Source organism: Patella vulgata, chromosome 6, assembly GCF_932274485.2.
Source record: "Patella vulgata chromosome 6, xgPatVulg1.2, whole genome shotgun sequence".
Lineage (NCBI taxonomy): Eukaryota > Metazoa > Mollusca > Gastropoda > Patellidae > Patella > Patella vulgata.
This window is the reverse complement of record NC_065884.2, coordinates 56,890,748-56,907,266: the sequence shown is the minus strand read 5'-3', so window position 1 is coordinate 56,907,266 and position 16,519 is coordinate 56,890,748. Positions and strand designations below refer to the sequence as shown.

General features: G+C 35.7%; 1 long non-coding RNA gene across 1 annotated transcript; it reads right to left on the bottom strand.

The window, feature by feature from the left end:
* Nucleotides 1-62: 62 nt before the first annotated feature.
* LOC130013205 (uncharacterized) lies at nt 63-3,004 on the bottom strand. Its single transcript, XR_008788566.1, has 5 exons — nt 2,988-3,004; nt 2,049-2,176; nt 1,363-1,439; nt 662-777; nt 63-154 (listed from the first exon to the last, which is right to left on the bottom strand). It is a non-coding gene; the product is annotated as an uncharacterized LOC130013205 (long non-coding RNA).
* Nucleotides 3,005-16,519: the final 13,515 nt, after the last annotated feature.

Here is a 16,519-nt window from a genome sequence, read left to right as displayed (position 1 = left end):
GAACCTCTAGAAGTGATGCTAACGGATATGCACATTAAATACACATTTAGAGATACACTCCAACCTTTTCATGGGCTTCTTCTGGGATTCTTTTAAGAATGACAGGATCTGTTACTGGTTGAAAAAGACTGGGTGTTATTCTTTTACCACCAGTCTGAAAATAAATAGCACTTCTCGTAATATACAATTCAAACATGGTCATGATTCATTAGACGGAAGGTTCAATAATACAAGAAATTATTGCAGAATTACTCCTAGTCCGATTTCTTTACGGGTTTTTAAAAATACGAATGATGAATTAAAACAAGATATTATAATATATGAAATTATTCAAGAATGGCTTCTAGTTCGATTTCTTTGCGGGACGTTTGATACGAATATCAGCTGAGCATAAAGTGCCTTTGAAATCACTCCACATATCACCTGCTCACAGTTGGTGAATGCAGTATAGGTATTGATTGCCATGAGCAAGGGACAAGATCATTATCACGAGCATAACTACACAGCCCGCCGGGGGTGGTGGCATTTGTTTAACGTCCACTCAACATTGACACGGACCAAGGTCATTTTGGGACTGAAATATAATATATTTTATTTATACAATTCTCTTAATATTTTGAACAGATATAAGTTTCATATAATTTAATATAACTGTAATTACCACATGCACTTCTTCGTGCTGATACGACCTGAATGTAACCAATGCTGTATAACCATGGGTGAGATTCAAGGGTATCAGTAAATCGTGATATCCAGACATCAGCTCTACGTATATCTCTACAACGGTGTAATAGTGAGTCTTATAGTCTTGACGCGTCATTTTATAGCTATAGGAGGAACTTGCAAACTACAATATTGTAGGAATCTTAGTCCAAAAATAGTCCAATTCCGTTCAGTATTTACAAAGGTATGTGGAAGTGAAATTTTATGGGTAGGAAGGTTTTGAATCTGATTGAACCCAAGCCTAGACATTATCTATCGTTGGTGTTTTGATTTTGAATATAAAATAACCAATCTGAGTACATACTATTAGCGGGGGATAAGCCGTGAAAACTTTGATATTTTAGCGAAAAATGCAAATGACGCATCGTAATGTTACTGTAATTAATGATATTTATTGATGTATCATATCTCTTCAACACCTTACAGTATCTCGTGATCATGTGAAGATTTAAAAGAACAAGTACAATCGTACTATGGACCAGGAGCTGATGTTATTCAAAGATGTAATTCACCAAATCGATCGGACTTGAATTGACGGAGCCTTAGCCTTTTTCAAAGAGTGTCACCCAAAAACAAGGAGAACAAGAACAAGATGAGTAGCGGTTAGGGACCAGTTCCTGGTCCAAAAAGGTAACAAACCGTTTCCCAGGATTTCAGGTTCATCAATTCTATCCCGTGCTCTTTGTAGTGTTTTTAGTGGCGTGGAAGGGTCTAACCTGAATAAAGTACAATAGGAGATATTATCATACCTTGTATATATCTTAGCTTTAAAGGGTAATCAAAGCAGACAGTACGAAATAGAAAAATATCAAATACGACCCAAAAGGCTAAACTTTTATTCAAGGATTCCAGTAAAATACCCACGCCTTGGACAACTTCAACATTAACCCCATTCAATATTGTTATGCCCATTACGTAGTATTAAGTGTTCCAGTAATGAAATGGGGTTTAATAATGCCCTATCGCACGTTCTGCTCCGACTGGGCTAACGAAGACGGGAACACGTCTGAAATCTCTTATGAAATGAAATGAAAAGAAATGAAATTAGCTTAATTAACGTCTTACTATAGATAGTATGCACCGACCGGCCTAATAAAATAAATAGACAACCGTGCTTCGACCTACTCTTCGTTGAAATTTAACTTTCAACGGTTACTTTAAGTACATGTCCATTTAAGTACAAGTACATGTGGCCACAAATGTTTAATCCTGTCTAAACGACTAGATGATTCTCCTTGCCAGCCTCTCCAAGGGAAACATACCTCCTATTTTTTGAGCCAGTACGTGTCATAAGCAGTGAGTTATCAGAAAAAATAACAACTCACCCGGTGTTGGTATCTGAACCCTGTGGACTAACATACAAATGTATGGTAGCTGCCCAAGTTGTTGGTAATAACACGAATATAACGGCTATTCTTAACATTATTCTACAGCCAACTTTCGTTCTTACAAACTACATATATACAAGTATTCAGTATTCCAATACATTTCATAGTACACAGATAAATTGTTTAGTCAACGGTTTAGCACATGTTAATATTCTCAAAACCTTGGCTTACATCAAGGGAATATGTAGAGCATTTATGATCTAAAATTACAACGATTAGGAATTGGAGTTTTCTAGGAGAATGTTTTGTATCTTATAAACTCGACTCGACCTTTGATACAGGTTATAACGCGACATTTGAAGTGCGTTTTAACTCGAACTCTGAAGCGCGTTATAACTCGACAATTGTGAATTTAATTTCTTGAGGTTCAACAATGAAATCAAACTCGATTCATGACTGATTACTTCCCGGAGATACATAATTACTAAACGATCGCGTTCACCTAAAATATTCCCTGCCACAATAATCAACATGTTATCGCTGTAAAGTCTGTAATCCACGGTGGTCACACATTTTAGATCATTATGTTGTAACTGGACTATTTATTATCTAATGGACCTTGATGGAAACACTGGGTTAATAGAAAGGACTTTGCAATGTATGAATTTCTGTCAAAAAATGATGTATCACTACGCCGTAATGTTATCAGATTCAGTAAAAGTGAAATCTATAGCAAAATATTATATTTATATATTTGTGCATGTAAGAAAGGATTGAGTGATAAATAAAATCTCCTACTCGTCAATTTTGATATCAAAAAAGACTCGTAGGAGGTTCCCAATATGTTATTGTAATCAACAGTGTTCAGGTGCTATAGAAATAAATCATGACGTTATCATAGAGACTCTGTAAATCTGGGACAGAAATCTAACTTACTATATGCAGTATCTTATCACTTTCAAACCCAAAGCCAGAAAATCGGCAAAGATAATAATTGATATAATGTATTGGCATTGTAAAATGATCTTTACCGTTTGTACACTATGTCTGGTTGTGCTGGTAATTTAGTAATTATGCTTCCTGCAATTATTGTACTATGTGTTATTCCAGGGATTGTTAATGAAATATTTCATCTGATTCTAATACAGGGTAAGTTAACAAAACTAAAGCATGTATTATTTTTATCTGAAAGACTCTTCTTGCCTATAGTGCAGCTTCTAATGCTATTGATGAAACGCTTGTTATTATATAGCAGTGTCTAATGAAAACATGTCTATAAACGTGTTGAAGTGCGCTAGACGAGGTTTAGGGCAGCAGCTATGCATATAAAAACTGGGAAAACGTTCAAATGTGGATAAAGGGTATCTAAATTGGCACAACTACTCCTTGATGACTACTCTTTTGAAAGAAAGAACCAGTCATTCAACAATCCAAGACGGTGGCGATTTCCATTATGGTCGACTTTCAGGTAACGTCGAATAAACAGCCAAGTAATTTGTATTCCATATACTTGTGTCATGTGTCATGTTTTAAATGATTTGTTATTGCTACAGGTTATCGCCCTCACATCCTTACAAGACACTACACAAAGCCCGAGATGCACTGGCAAGCTATCATGGAAAAGGTAGGTAGATGCTGATGTTTTACCATTGATGAAATAAGAAATATCTCCAATTAGCGTTCTAGACATAGTATTACACCCAGATCATATTGTCTGTGTATTTATAGTATACTTACGGTGATAGTTGTGCTGAAAGTGATCATTACATTCCTGTTCACCGAATGCTTTAACTATTTACTTCGACATTTTTACAAACGGAATTTTGACTTATATCTGTCTTTAGAAATTTAGAAATAATTCGTTATAATATTTGCAAATTTCAGAGGTTTTTGTTGGAGTGATGACCGCGCTGATATGATCTATCCATTTCAGAGGTTTACGTAGAGATGATGAAAGGCTACTATGATTTGACATCAACATTAACATTTTTTAATGGATTCACCGCTCCTGTGACATTTCGATCCTATCAGCACCAGAGGTTCATAAAGTGAGTTTTGTTACGAATTAGTATAGCTATCTAAACTTCTTAAAGGTCCAATCCCGATAATATTTTTAGAAAATAAAACTGCTTAATTTTGTGTTAAAATCCCTAAGAATCCTGTACCTTAGACCCGTCAGTCTCATCTGGAATTGAAGATTGGTGCTCCCAGCTGTATTATGTGGTGTTTGGATAAAACCAGATTTTTTATTTTATAAAACTAATAGTGTAGGTGAAATTTACCTTTCGTTATCAAGTACTGCACATGCTTCATTCATTGTATAGACCTCTAAAGGAACGGGAATCGATTATCAGGCCACCCAACGAAAAAAACTGACCCGAAATCGTACGTGTGCAGGGTTACGTGTCCGGATAAGCAGACGACTCAATATTTTAAGCTGAAGTTTTGAGACAAGGTAAATACACCATATTTTGGCGCTTAAATTTCATATGTACTTAGACTTTTATTTTTGAGCCTCGTTCAAATCGGGATAGCCCCTTTAAGTACCTGAGTAATGATACTGGACGATCAGGAATACGTCAGACACATTGAACTCTCCTCTAGATTGTCCTGTCTGCCAATCCAGGTGCTGGTCAATACAAAAAGAACCTTGGGATTTTCAAGCCCCGTCCCTACTTGTCTGGGATAAACGACAGTGTCTCAGAGACCCAGGAAAATGAACCTGTGTGTATCAAACATAAACTGGAATTTGGATCCTTTGCGAGAAAAAGAACAATGTCAAGGCCAATATTAAAGTCTCAGTATAACAAAAAGATCGTAATACAAGCCATTGTAAATAATATAAATAGTGTATATTTTCAGACTGGTGGGAAACGGATTGATACTAAATTATTTAGACCTGTGACAGATTCAAATATTTTGTAACGGATCCCATAAGTAGCCCACAGCAAGGTTTGGTTTATTTTATTTCTTTTATTGAGATAATGAATAACCATATCCTATATTTATATACACAATATTTGGACAATATTTAATTTTAACATTTATTTTAGAAGACTGCGGTAGATAATCTCCAGATATGATTGAAAAGAGGCCAATAAAAAGAGGATGCCGCATGTTACGAATTGTTTCAATTAATTTTATCTTTGGAAACATTAAAAGGAATTCAACCTTTCTGACACATATCCCTTTCAGAGATTCAACTTTCACAATATTGTAGTTTAAAAGGGATTCAAAACGACTCGTTTTTGAAAGATCAGTTTTCAATGAGTTGGTCGGAGGGTATGATGAATCTAGGTATACAATGTGATTATTTGTTACACAGAGCGGTCGTGACCATACTACACGACGAGTGGAATACTATGCAGATTCTGTATTACAGAGCTACGAGATTATCGTTACAGTTTTAGATTGTCAATAGTATTGTACTTTGAATGCAATTGTATCTTTCTTTATTTAAGGTTCGACAACTCCATCTGCCCGATGCCCAAATAACAAATTATGGTAAGCTGTCCGTATATGGTTTTATAGAAGACGTGTGGCTCCGCTCGAAATTTCAATAAATGGTGTTCCACTGCGATTGGCCGAATGGCCCAACCAGGTAAAGATTGAAATTATTTGTTTCAGTTTATGGCAGTTCAGTCAATGGGCCAATGTTGCTCAAGTTGTGTCCATTTAGTTGAGTCTAAGACTGCTATTTCTTTCTTAGATTTGCTTTTAACATTATAATATTTACGCTACAGTACCGCTTAACAATATCTTCCAGAAGTTAGTGTTCAACTGACATGACATCCCGAGAAGACTGCTGAAATCGGAGATAATAAAGTTTTGAATTTGATTTCCGCGTACGAACCCCACGTGTTTACAGATTTGTTTGCTAAATATACATAGACCATTACTTAATAACATTTGCATCAAGAAATTAATTAATTAATTTCGACAGTCACCTTTTCCCATTAGTTAATATTGAAACTCACTTTTATTAAAAATTGTTATCAGCATAGTGGACCTCATCTGCAATTGAGGGCTTGATCTCGCTTTAACTCCGTACATCTCCTCAATGTTGTAAAACTCACAGTCGTTGATTCAGGGCTATGAATGTACCTATAGGCTTATTTATTGGTATTTATTATAGAATTTTATCAACATAGTAAGCTTGTGTTGGTATTTATTGTAGAATTTTATCAAAATAGTAAGCAGTGTTTAGGTATTTATTATAGAATTTTATCAAAATAAAAAGTTCATTGGGTATTTCTATTATAGAATTTTATCAACATAGTAAGTGTGCCTGATGGAAGACGTAGTGTTAGATTTGGTTATAATTCTAATCGAGATTCTAGATGGGTTGGTGAATTAAGATCCCTGGGTATATGGATATTGGTATGTGTATATTTTATTGAACCACGTTGGAAGGAAATAAAGGTCTAATTTTATTTAGATTAATGCAGTATTGAGATAGTTTAAACAATGTACAACTCGAAGTGCAAATTGGTGTTGATTCTGCGCCCAGTATTGAATTTGACCCCATAGTTAAGCGCAGTAATAAGTTCCAATTGATAAATGTATTTCTTTAAAGATACATTATGGGAGATAAGACAAAGAGCTGGCAGTTCTCACAATGATAGTTAACAACTAGATAATGTAAAAGCAATTTGCTGAAGATTTCATTCAAATTGATCCACTATGAACCGAGAACTAAGCGATTGAAATTTCAGCCTAGCCTCGATTATCATTACTAAAGTCTGTACGATAAAAAACGTAGCCTCGATCATCCATTTCATGATTAATTTATGAATGAAAGTCGAGCAGTAAATGGGATCACAATCCAGTAAATATCGCAGGCTAGCGATGCCTTCGAGAGTTGATTATGGTCTGGATAAGTTAATTGATGGCTAATTAATAATTTAGATAACATTTCAGGCCTAAAGAAAGACCTGCAATTGGTAAATTTAGCTCTTGCATAATGTATAATTAACTAACGTTTTTATTCTGTACAGAAAGTACCATATACCGATGCTTTATGGACCCCTAAATATCCAAAATTAGCTGCAATGGCACACAGCAAGGACCATGGTGAACCTGTCGGTATGTATAAATTTTTTAACTTTGCCATATATTTGTTAAAATCGTTGCCATTCATGATGTTCAAATGGATTTTAGACATAATTTGTTTTTGTGAATACGGACCCCATTCCTTCAAAAATTATTACTTTCGAATTTTTAAAACCAGACCAGTTAGTGACGTTATAGTTATGGCTATTTCCCGTGTCAATATAAAAGTTTCTGCATTTACTGGAAGGAAATAGAATGGGAACGCCATATGGGAGTGACACAGGGCGTGCAGTAATTAGTTATCATTTGTTATGGGAGATAACTCTCTTATTCAACCGCGGTACTATCAATACTACTTATTAATTATTATTTCAAATAACTGTCCTGTGGGAGGGGACGGTAGAAGTTAGTGTCTGTTGTGGGTCGTCTTTATCTCCCGTTAACCAAGGTTTTGATCACGTTTGTCAGGCATGCACAAGAAGGGTGTCTACTCGCGTTTGGTGAAACATAAAATACTATACCGGTTATCGCAGCGGTGCGAAAAGTGGATTATGGAAATTCACGTTATAATAATTATTCGTATAACTATTGTTACTTATATCATGTTATAATAATTATTCCTACAACTATTGTTACTTATATCATGTTATAATAATTATTCTCACAGATATTGTTACTTATATCATTTCATAAAGTATTCCTACAACTTTTGTAATTTAAATCATTTTTTACTAATTTGCCCTACATCTATTGTTATAATAATTATCCCTACAACTATTGATACTTATATCATGTTATAATAATTATTCGTATAACTATTGTTACTTATATCATGTTATAATAATTATTCCTACAACTATTGTAACTTATGATACTTATTCCTACAACTACCTACAACTATGATACTTATTCCTACAACTATGATACTTATTCCTACAACTATGTTATAATAATTATTCCCACAACTATGTTATAATAATTATTCCGACAACTATTTAGACTTATATCATTATTCCAACAACTATGTTATAATGCATGTACTTATTCCTATAACTACTGTTCCTTATACATAGTTACAATGATTATTATTTCAGTTACTGATATTGATATCATATTATAATAATTATTCCAACAATTATTTCTACTTGTATCATATTATAATAATTATTCCTACAATCATTATAACTTATCTCTTGTAGCATTAAATGTCAACAAGTCATGCAAATAGCATTCATTTCTTTTTAACTTTTGCAGGTAATAAAATCTACCATAATGTCTTCTATACTGAATCAAAAACTAAGATGTTAATAAATTATCATGAAAGTAGATTAGCAGTCAGTAAATACTTCAATCTCCACGACAACATACACGCAAGTTTACCCCTATCTCCATGAAAACATACATATGTTTACATATATCACCATGACAACATACACGTATATTTACATACATCTCCATGACAACATACCCGCATTTTTATATCTCTATGTCCGTGAGAGCATATACGTAAGTTTACAGTTATCTCCATAACAGCATACGGGTAAGTTTCCATATATCGCAATGACAACATACACGTAAGTTTACCCCAATCTGAATGACCACATGTGCGAATGTTAACTTCAATCTCCATTGCAACACAAAAATGGTTAAATCGTATAGTTTGAAATTTTGAGTGTGGTGCTCGAGATTGGGCGAATAAAAACAGGTTCCAACAGTCTGTACCCTATAATAAAGTTGGTCCTAGATATCCTTACGGACCTTATTATATCAACCAAGGTAGGTTTATATATTTATTATTCCACGCTTTATAACAATAGTTGATACTTAAAGTAGCCAAGTCTCTAACTCAATATCATCAAAAATCTTCGACAGTGAAAACACGAATTATTTGTCAATTCAAATCAACATTGGTCTTGTGATCTTACAGGGAAAATATGGGCTTCTGATATCCAATATTTAAGACAAAATAAACATTTTACCATTGGTATGGTACACGAATCGTGTACCATAATGCGTTTCAGCGCCATTTGGAACAAGGGACTCAAAGAACAAGGCTAGACATATTCCACAAGTCATGTCGAATGGTGAGGCTATATTCTTATCTGGGGAGCATACACAATAAATATCATCGGTGTAGACTGGAATAACCAGATGCTAAAGATTGCCATTCAATTGAGACTTCTGGCGTATTTCGCCGAACATAACTGATTAGAAATTACAGTAAAAACAGAAACGGTTGAATGTAAATCAGTTTATATACATACACATTACAATTTCTAGGTCCCAAATATTAGCGACTTAGCTCCTTTAAATGTATATTTCTGTTTTTGAATCGAGATCAGGTTGTTTAAAAAATCATAGCTTCTTTAGTTTTAGACCTCGCTCGGTATAAAACAGTAATTGAAGATGCTAGTGCGTATACTTTGAAAAAGAACTGCTCGAATGAATTTTGACCAGTGGTATTTTTATTTTCAGGTAGACATAATATAAACAATAAAGGACACACGTCGGTTTCCACTGAATATGAAATATAAATGTAATGTTGGAAATAAAGAGTTTTCTGTTATAAAACGTACATGTGTGAAGAATATCTCTGAGAGTTAATCCTCGTGTGGTACGCAAACAACCATGTCAATTATAATGACATATGTATATTGCCACGGACCGAAACCCTTCAATATTTCAAGGAAAGCGTGTCTAGTCTTTTGGGTGGGACGAAAAAACATGTTTAAATTGGCATGCGCGTACAAATCAAAATAGAGCAGGTGGTAAGACAACTGTCCGGGCAAATATTTCCTATCTCGCAGTGGACACCCGAACTCGACCGCGAACACTTAACACTGACCACTGCGACTTTCCGCGCGTATCATCGTTTGCACTGATAGCGACAATACGCCCCGAAATTCGCAGATGTATGCTCTTGGTATAGTGAAATAAGACAACTTATCTGCGATATCACCCTTGGTGGAAGCGGTCATTAAACACTAATAGAAGAAGATGCGTTTTGCCATGGTATAGTTCACACATTAACTGCTAAACCTACTGATGGGTGTATAATACTAATGCCCCCAACAGACCGGGGTGGCGTCCTTACTGCGCTGCCACGATCGTACAGCGACCAGAAAATACACAAGGTTGCCAGTAAACGTGAACACAACGCGAGAAAATGTCCCCAAAAATTACAAACTTGAAAAAAGTCGCGTTCTTACAGCTTTCTAGGTCAGATTGCAGAACCTTGGCGTTTGTTTTAAGCATACTTCGAGAATATATCACTGCCCTAAATGCCGTCCATTTAAAACGCTCATGTGATCATTTTGGGCGGGACTTATCGACTGGCCTACTGCTTTGTACACCCGAAGCACGTGGTTTATGTAAACAAATGTCAAGTTACCAAAATGTCGACTTCTGCTACTCCGGTAAAAGCGATATATAATATGTGCTAGTGGGTAATATTGCAATACAGTCTTTACCATTGTAAACTGTCTTTACAGTTTCAATCTGTTTATCTTTCAAAACAAGGTTCGATACTACTAAATTTGTCTCCGCAAACAAAACCGCTTCTGTGAAATTATCTTTCATAATTAGTGGACTATTTCGTGATTCCGCTCTGATCAGTTTGACATCTTTCATACACACAACGGCTAAATAATCATATTTAATTTCATTCAATATGAAAATAGAAGAGAAATAAATACTTCTAAAAATTTCTAAAAGCATACTAAGTGTTTTCGACTGAAATCGTCGACGTAGGAATTTAAATGTCGGTCAATCAGGTTAGGGCCTGTTGTCGGCGGAGCTAGCTGTAGACAGGCTAAGTTTGGGATGCTACGCGATATTACGATGTTTAGACGGAACCGAAATCGAATGAATTATACCAATTTTACAATATATTGAATAATCCTTAATTTGTCAGAATGGCTCAATATTCCATTTTACTTTTAGCCTATTAATTTGTTTTTCCCCTCTATAAAAAAAATGTTTCCCTCAAGATAAGAATTAGAGCCCAGTATATGACCTGATCCAAAATAGAATTGCCAACAAGTCTTTTCTATTATCTTATAGATTATTTAGAATGTTCTCGTGTTCAAGGTTTTTGTAAGTGCTCAGACTTTAACTTTTTGAAGTGGAAATTTGAACAGGTGAACAATACATAACATATAAGATAATATACATTTTCATAAAATTTTAGTTGACTTAACGTCTATTTTACCTACAGACACATACATTATGATTGGAAATACTGTAATATTGTGTCTTGTATTGTGTTGTTCAGTGGATGTATCAAGTAAAACTATTAATATATATGTCAGTCCAGATGGATCGGATTATAATTCGGGGTAAGTTAAATAAGTCAATCTAGGGATAAAGAATAGAGGTTAGCTTGCAATACAGATATATAGCCATACCGCTGAATGATCGATCCGTACACTAGTCGGATAATTATGGCACGTGTGGTCGAAGGCATTTTATCAATATTTCAGTTAACAAAACTGTAATTGGGTATCGGTAGGGTATTGCATGTAAAGTACACCGTCGTGAACAGATTCACATTTACCAACTTGTAGACTTTAGGCCAAACTCATGCGTATTGTGCAGGGGTCTCATACCACAAGAGTTCCACAAGATATTGGGTTTTTGAAAATAAATACCTTTTTGATACAATTTTTTGTGTGTCTGGAGTTTTTTCACCACAAGAGTTTCACAACATATTGGACATAGAAAAAATATCAATTTTTTCAAAAATTTCTTCTCAGACCTCCCTATATGGCTGTGTGGTAGGCTACCACATTCCACAAAATTTTCGACTTAAAATAATTTTGATAGAGTGTTTTGGGTCTGTGGTGTTTTTCACCACAAGAGTTCCACAAAAAATTGGACTTGGAAAAAAAATCAATTTTTTCCAAAAATTCTTCTCAGACCTACCACATTCCACAAAATTTGACTTAGACTTAGAAAGACTTCCACAAGATATTGGAATCATTCTAGAATATTTTAGACTTATGTGCCAACAATAGTTTATAGTAATAATAATAGTAATAATAATAATAATATAATAATAACTTTATTTTTTGATGTAACATATTTCGTACTAAAGTGTGTTTAAACGAATTTAGATACAGTACAAAACCTGTTCTATAAATTATTTAATACCTCAAAGAAGCGCAAACCTCATAAGGAACTGGTAAAACAGTTAGCCCAAATATACTATCCATAGAATATTCCTCAATGTGAGCTGGTTTGGTAAATACACAGTTCTGAAATATTCCAGTTATAAATAAAAATAGTTCCATTCTGGCCAAATTCTCGCCCACACATTTTCGTCTCCACCAGGAGAATGGACTAAACGTGCCAGAAATATTTGCATCCAATTGTCCCGCTTGATCACCCCAGAGCTCTTTATCATGACTTATTGTATACACGTTGAGCAAGACAGCAGTTCCTTTAGCAATTTTGTAGCCGTTCAGTTGGGTATCTATGGTCGTTGCATGTGGTACTGAAAGTGGCGCAATATCGGCGAATCGCGATATCTCATGTATAGTGGCCATGCAGTACGGCATTTTTGTTTTGTCTTCTAGTCTTGGCTGGCGGTTACCCAGAACATCGTCAATCTCTGCGTGAAGCGTTCTTTGGACCTCTGGATGAGCTGTTAGGAGTAGTATTGCCCAGTTCAAAGAGAAGTCTAGGACGAGAGTACGAGAGTGTGATAACACGAAGAAATAGGGCGAGAATGCAAGAAATCTCCCCCCGAGAACAATATGTTGTGAAACTCTTGTGGTGAAAAACACCACAGATCAAAAACACTCTATCAAAATTATTCTAAGTCGAAAATGTTGTGGAATGTGGTACCACAGAGCCATATATAGGGAGGTCTGAGAAGAAATTGTTGAAAAAAATGATTGTTTTTCTAAGTCCAATATCTTGTGGAACTCTTGTGGTAAAAAACACTACAGACCAAAAACACCGTGGAATGTAATACCACACAGCCATATAGGGAGGTCTGAGAAAAATTTTTGGAAAAAATTGATTTTTTCTTCTAAGTCCAATTTCTTGTGGAAATAAAAAGAAAATGTTTTATAAATATTTCATTGTCCACTTTTCCAAACGCCCCCAAACCTTGCCATGTCTACTCTGAACCCTATACGTATTGTTCTGGAGCCCTTATGGTTTTGAATATATTAAATAATGAAATACCTGGTGTACACTTTAAATAGGGTTATACGTTGACACGCTGCGTAACACATTAATTTCAGTGGGCCCCGTAAACGCGTGAGCCAAGGCCCGATGGCCTACAACGTCGATTGGTAAAACCGCCCCCGTCTGTGCCCGACGCGTTTGATGCAATAGCCTTCCTGACCTCTATTACCCTGCTATCTATCTATTGCTTGGTCGTTTTTACGTCTACTTATACAGCAGTGATATTGCAGACAAGATATATGAATAGCCGAAACTTAACTCCTGTCTGTTAGAATATGGTTTTACAATCAATCCATTTGCGGCTAGGGACAAATGAAGTTTCAAGGATCAGATCTATCCAATACGTAAATTACCGTAACGTCATGGAAACAATTAACATAGAAATATTTCTTTGGTAATTTATATCAAATGAAGAAAGACGTTAAAATTAAATTAAATTAAAATCTTTTCAAGATTAATTTATTTAAGAGAACAATTTTTTGTATATTTACCCACTAAATCTCCGACATATTAAGAGGGGGCCACGGTGTGGTTTCTCCTTGTCAATGATGCAGGACGAAAAACCGAGGTCCCGTGTACACATTGGCATGCACGTAAAAGATCCCTTGACCTTTGGAATTCGATATAAGAATTGGTCGCAATGCCGCTGTCCGGGCAAAATTTCCCTAATAGGACACTGTATGGCGTATGCCCGTCTTCATTAGCCCAGGTCGGAGCAGAACAGTAGGACGTTAAACCCCATATCATTTCCGACGTACTAAGAGACTTGTTAGGTCGATCAGGGCCAATTTAACAACATTATAAGCCCTCGGGAAAATCTGTGCATTGGAGTCCTACCTACACAATCACTCACATGAAATTAAATACATAGTTAGCGTATTGATACACGCAACAGCATCAAATTACAACATGCCTATCTATTAACATGGGGCATCCGGGCAACTGCTCTTTGTGCCAACGCGTTAAAACGGGACTGAGGTCGGTCGATGTTGATTACGATTACGATTGTTTTTAACACGCTTTGTTTATGTGATGAGAATATGGTGGAGAATAGAAAACAAGGGAGGTAATTGGGATGTAATTGTGTTATTATTTCCGGCGTAAATGAGTTTTAAGTGTGAGAATGACACCTATGATCGTATAATAGTGAGTTGACAACCTATTGAGCAAAAGACATAGAAATAATTATGTTTTGACTTTCTTAGAAAATATGAAATTGTAACTTTAAAAAGCTTACTGAAACGACACGCCATACTTCGACAGAAGCACCGTATCGATCACCAAATACTAAAAATGCCTATGCTTAATTTATCAATAATTCCACTGTTTGTTATGGTTTAGAAATACGATACATTTGTATTTGTTTCGTATATTTTGCTTTAGAATGTTGACTATAGTAAATCACATTTCTTTTACATTAAGATTAGATCCTTCACACCCTCTTAAAACTCTTCATAAAGCACGAGACAGAATAGATGATCCAGACATCCAAGGTTCCGGTAGGTCGTAACTATTTTATTAATGATGGAGTGATTTGGCAGGGGTGGCGCATGTAAGGCTGACAAAGAAATTGTGTCTAGTCTATCTGATGGGAAGAAAACTCTTTCGGATGGGTAGAAAAACCGAAGCCCAGGTTACTTGGGCTTATATAAGAGCGGGGCTTATGTCAGCCTAACAACCGAGAGCAACTGACGTTTCGACAAGTGTGAGCAACTGGCTTCAACTGAAAATGGCCGACATAAACTTTCTGCACTCACTTCAACTGGTGGCAACTAGTCGTCGACATGAGCGCTTTTACAACTCGTTTCCACGGACACAACATCACGTGATGGAAGAATGTATCATGTGACTGTATTAGGGTGCAAAATGGAAGCTATAACGACGGCATGAACTTTCATGTAATAATATACTCTTCAAAAAAAGTAGGGGATATTCAGAAACAATACAAAACTGCGGAAATGCACTGCTGTTTTTATTATAGGTAACCAGTGTATGTTAATAACAGGCCAGTTGCCTACACATGAACATAAACAGTTCATATGAGCGGCTTATCTGACGGCCCCATTTCACTCGCAATGACATACACCGTCAAAAGTGAAAATGGACGTCTTTGATTTTTGTCTTAATAATGAGAAATTGCTCCACTAATCCTCAGACATTCAGCAATTCGTCGTGGCATGCTCCTAATCAACCGTCCAATCACGATTTGGGGCAATCTGACCCACTCCTCTTGCAGTGCCACCGCCAATTCCTGCAGGTGTTTTATAATAGGCCTATATAATAAATTAAATTGTCGTAGCCTAAGGTGTTTTTTTTATTAGACATTTTTGGCAGATAAAATATCCCAGTTGGCAGAAAAAAATATGAACATTTTTTTATATAAAAATTATTATCCATTTTGATGGAAAAGAATGAAATACAGTGTGAGCCCTGATTGCACGTATTCAAATGCGACCTGGAAAACTGAGACTACAACAACTTCCGAGGCGAAAGTCGAAAAGTCGCTAATAGCGTGGTGTGTTAATTTCCTAATTTCTACTTTTCGAGTTGCATTTTGGCTTGGTATGCGTGTTGCCGCCTTCTTACTGACATCAATAAATACAAAAATATGACTAAGTCGAAAGTCGACAAGACGGTATATAGTCCATGTGACAGACCTGGGATTTTGGAACATCATTACCAATTTGATGAATAAATTCAACCATGATTTTCAGTTAGCCTGGTGGCTGAAGTGTTGAAATTTGGTTGATGGACTTCCGGGTTACTTTGCTAAATTGCATTTTGGCGGCCATCTTTAAAGATGGCCGCCGTTATTTCATTGAAATTGAGCGCATCGGGGAAACCTTCATAACTCCTGAAAAGATCGACCTATGGATATGGAATGTGGCTCACAATGTTCACAAAAAAATGCTTCTTCTGGTGCTATATGATACTTGTTGTTGAATGAATCATATATTTTCCAAATCAACAGATTATTCTGGAAAAAGCAACCTTTTGGCACTTTTATTTTCCCAGGTTTTCATGATTTATTTTATAAGTTTACTACCAAATCCTGTTCAGAGTAATTTTAGCCAAATTATGTGTGTGATCTTCTTAAGTTATTCAATTAGCATAAATAAATACGCCCAGTGGTCCTCCCTATACAGCTGCGGTGGCCGCAAACTCAACAAAAGTCGTAAGTAGACTGTCAAATTTAAAATGTTGAACGTCGGCGAGGCAGG